The sequence below is a fragment of the Rhinolophus sinicus genome, linkage group LG06 (genome assembly GCF_036562045.2).
Source record: "Rhinolophus sinicus isolate RSC01 linkage group LG06, ASM3656204v1, whole genome shotgun sequence".
NCBI lineage: Eukaryota > Metazoa > Chordata > Mammalia > Chiroptera > Rhinolophidae > Rhinolophus > Rhinolophus sinicus.
Genome location: NC_133756.1, coordinates 123,312,033 through 123,316,358, shown reverse-complemented (window position 1 = coordinate 123,316,358; position 4,326 = coordinate 123,312,033). Strand labels below are relative to the sequence as shown.

The following is a 4,326-nucleotide window of genomic DNA, read 5'->3' as shown; positions in this document are numbered from 1 at the left end:
ATCAGTGTCAATGTTCATTGTCTCCAACTTTTGCAGAAGATCTTCACAAGTTTCACCAACAGAAATTTATGATGAATGTTCAATTGTGGAGATTACTGAAAGCTGCAAGAATCAATCCCAAGGAACCAAGACATGGTATTGTAATTTCCGGAATTTATTGTGAACTGTGATTTGTATAAATCTCTGCGAGTACATCCTTGTTTAAGACTTTTCTTAATTATTTGTTATCTGTTGCTTCAAATGAGAGAAACTTTTCAAAACTAACAAGTCTTCCCTGATCACCTATCAGTGATGACAGGGGGACCAATCTAAGTATCCTATCTACTGAACGTGAAGATGAGCGTATTACTTTCCTAGGGCTACTGTGACAAAGTGCCAAAAACAGGGCAGCTTAAAAGAAATTTATTGTCTCATAGTTCCAATGTGCCGGCTGGGTCACACATTCTTCAAAGGATCTAATGAAGAATCCGTTCCTGGCCTTTCTCTTAGCTTCCAACGGTTGCCAGAAATCCCTGATGATCCTTGGCTTGCAATTGCATGACTCCATCTCTGCCTTCTTGATCACATGGCGTTCTCCCTGTGTGTCTGTCTTCACATGGTTGTCTGCACTCTGAGTGTCTGTCTCTCCAGTTGAGTTCTTTTATAAGGACACCAGTCATTTGGATTAGATGCCCACCTACTCCAGTACGACCTCATCTTAACTAAGTGTATCTGCAATGACCCTATTTCCAAATGTGGCCATATTCTGAGGTACTGGATGGAGGTGAGGTGGAGGAGGTGGCGTTGGGTTACCCCCCTTCTTTGGAGGGGGGTAAACGACAATTCAACCTACAAGAAGGAGGAATTTTGACAAATTCTTGGCAAATTTGCCGACACTAAGGCTCCGAAACTGAAACTACAATGTTATTGTATGTTACTTTAACACATAAATGTGTAAGTATGTTTTCTCCCTCTAAACAAAATACTGACGTAATTTTAAAATATTAATCCATCAGTTATATTTGAATGCTGTATTTTTTTATTTAACTGGGATGATCATATGTACTTAACTCAGGAAAAGAAATTTTTCACTATCTGCGCTTTTCTGAACACTGCTGTTATCTGTTTCATTTCACCATTATTACCGACAATAATTTTGTCAAAATGACGCACCGTCAGACCCACCGGACCCCCACAGCTCAGGGCCAGGTGGAGCCACCAGCCTACAGGAGCGCGACCCCTCCAGGCGCCTTTTTCCTCAGATACTCACTTTCCCAGCAGGCTCCGCAGCGAAGCTTCCCATCGCCCTACAGGACACCAGACGACAGACGCAACTCAACAGAACCCCGACAGCAGGTTCATCCCACACTAGGGGGCGCCCGGTTCCCTGGCCCGACCGGCAGCGCTCCGGGTGCCTGCAGCCCGCCCAGCTCGCCTCCTCTGAACAGGTCAACACCCTTTCTCCGCCCTCCCGCGGTTGCCAAGGAGGCAGGCTCTGCTGCTCATGCGCAAACACGTCCACCACGCATTTAGGTACGGCGCATGCGTCCTCTCAAATCCGCCTCTCGGCGCCGTGTCCCCTGGCGTTTCCAGTTCCGGCCTCACGGGGGTCGGGGAGAAGCAGGTAACGTGCGGCTGTCACTCGCCGCCGTGGTCTCCCATGGCCGCGTATTCCGCTGCCGGGGCCTTGGTCCCGAGTCCTGCATCTACCTGTTGCGGAACTTGTTTACGGCACTAGTGCGATACGAACGCGTCGTGGGAGCATCGTTGACAAGATGAGGGGTTACGCTGAGAAGGTGAGGGGAGGGGTCACGCAAAGTGGGTGAGGGGCGCAAAGTGGGTGAGGGGCGCAAAGTGGGTGAGGGGCGCAAAGTGGGTGAGGGGCGCAAAGTGGGTGAGGGGCACGACGCTCGTCGCAGCACGGGTCTGGCTGAGGGGGCGGGGTCCGGCTGGACTTGGGGAAGGAGTGGGACCGCCCCCGGACACCCTGCCTTAAGTCTGAATCCCCCACTGCCCAGATGGGTGCCCACTCCTCCGGCCTGTCAAATGGGAGACTGTTTAAGGCTGCGGGGTTAGGAGTGGTTTGAATTAGAGCGAAGCTTTGCTAGTGGGTTGAATGGGTTGCAGTCCAGCATTAGAGGAGTAAGATGGGCGCCTCGTTTCTTGCTCGGGTTGGATCAGTGTTGTTCTGTCCTCACAGCTCATCGACTGTGGGAAGCTGGGAGAACCAACGAATGAGACATGCTCATGGCTGACTTCTGGCTCACAGTGAGTGCATACTATCTACCATCCAAATTTCATCCTTTCCTCCTGGAGTGGGAGGAAGTTGTTAAGAGAAAGGGAGACAGGGCAGAATTAAGCCAAGGCACTCACTTACAGACAAATGTTGTGAAATACATTAGAAACAAATGTCTTAACTTGGTTGGGTTTTATGTGAATGTGAATCTGCACATCTGCCTGTAACTGACCCCACCAAAGTAACTGTTACTTTGGGTCTACCACACTAGAGGGTGGGGGAGGGGTGTGTGAGTGTGAGTGTGCGTGTGTGTTTGGACGCAACTTTTGGGAGTGCTGAAAGCTAAGTGTCTCTGCATTGGTGCCTGACTCTGCTCTCTTCTGGATAATTCTCTTCTAGGAGAAAGACTTGATCCCAAAGCTGTTTCAAGTACTGGCCCCTCGGTACCAAGGTCAGAATGGGGGCTACACGAGAATGCTGCAGATCCCAAATCGGAATAAGCAGGATCGGACCAAGATGGCAGTGATCGAGTATAAAGGGAACTGCCTCCCACCTCTGCCCCTGCCTCGCAGAGACAGCAACCTTACACTCCTAAACCAGCTACTTCAGGGGCTGCGGCAGGACCAGGAAGCAAGCATCCGCAAGTCCCACACGGCTCCAACACCAGGGATTTAACTGGAGCCAAAGTGTGTGTGGCCCTCATCAGTGCCCGCAATCATAGGCCTTTGGAGCTCTTTTAATCGCTAAGAAGAAGAGCTAGAGTTGTGAAACGGACCATCTTAATGGAGCCCAGAACCTTCTGGGGAGCGAGATAACCCTCTTTTTGCACAATAGATAAAATTCCTTGTATGAATATATGTAAACCGATCTGTTTTTTTCTCCCCTTGGGATTTCTAACAAAGAGAATTATCCAAGTGCTCAGTCTCCGTGGGATAGTAAATTCACAGTGTATGTTTCTGACTCTTAGATCTGGATTTTGTTTGCTTAGACAGTTTTGTTTTAATCCCAGTTTATATGGGCATGAATCCTGTAATTCCAAAATGGCCCCCAAAGTTGACTGCGTTTTGACATCTAGCATAGAGACTGAGCCCCACGGATTTCTTAGAGAAATATTACTTCCTAACAGGAGTTGGAGAGTGAATAACCTAGAAGTGAACCTTCCACAATAACCTGGTACCCTAAGCACCTTCAAGGAACTCGACAACCATTCTGTTTCTAAGCTGGATGACATTTTACCCTCATGTGCTCCCCTCCAGCCCTGAATGAGGAGAGGACCTGAGAACTCAGATGTACTACCATCCTGGCCAAGGGAGTAGAAGCATTCAGCAGAGGATTTTAGACTCCAAAATAAGCTGCTTCCTGTTGGGGTGGGGAGAAGAATGAAGGACAGGGTTGAAGTAGGAGGAGGATTAGGAAGTTAAACCTGGGAATTTCCTGGAAATTGTTTATTGTTGTCAAATCTGGGCCTCTCTGGGAACTCAGAAAAGGGAAATCTGGCTTCAGAATGGCCAGAGGATATGAAAAGTAGGAAGCCAAACTGGGCCCAGCCAGGCTGCCCATCCCTCAAGGCTCAGAGGCTTGACTAGTGTGGTAGTCGTGGGAAGATTTGGTGCTGTCATCCCAGCGGAAATATTTGATAGCAGGGCCTGACTGTTCGCATATCACTAATAGGGTGGAAAGAAGAGCTTTTATCGTAGGCTGGACCTTCAGATTGTATTGGGCCCACCAAACCCATCCATTGTCTGAGGTAATAAGGGTGAAGGTGGAGAGGTCACTGGTCTAGCAGATAGATACTAGCTTCAGTGACAGGTATTCTGGTACTATTTCACTGCAGCTGCTCTAGTCTGACACTATCTACTCCCAACAGGGTTTTCCATCTCTCCCCCTGCTCCAATTTGTCACATTATTACCAGAAAGCTCTTTCTGACATTATATCGCGAGTAGACACTCAAAGCACTTATTGAATAAACCTACAACTCTGAATGCTTCTCTCCAAAAAAATTCACCCCCTACCTGTCTTTACATGAACATTCACCTCAGCTAAATAACTTGAAGCACTTTCCTTAAACTTAAAACCACATCTTTAAGTACTGGTAACAGGTGGGTCATGG

At 48.2% G+C, this 4,326-nt stretch overlaps 1 pseudogene; it reads left to right on the top strand.

The window, feature by feature from the left end:
* The first annotated feature begins 1,506 nt into the window (after positions 1-1,506).
* LOC141572229 (large ribosomal subunit protein bL17m-like) lies at positions 1,507-3,072 on the top strand (annotated as a pseudogene).
* Positions 3,073-4,326: the final 1,254 nt, after the last annotated feature.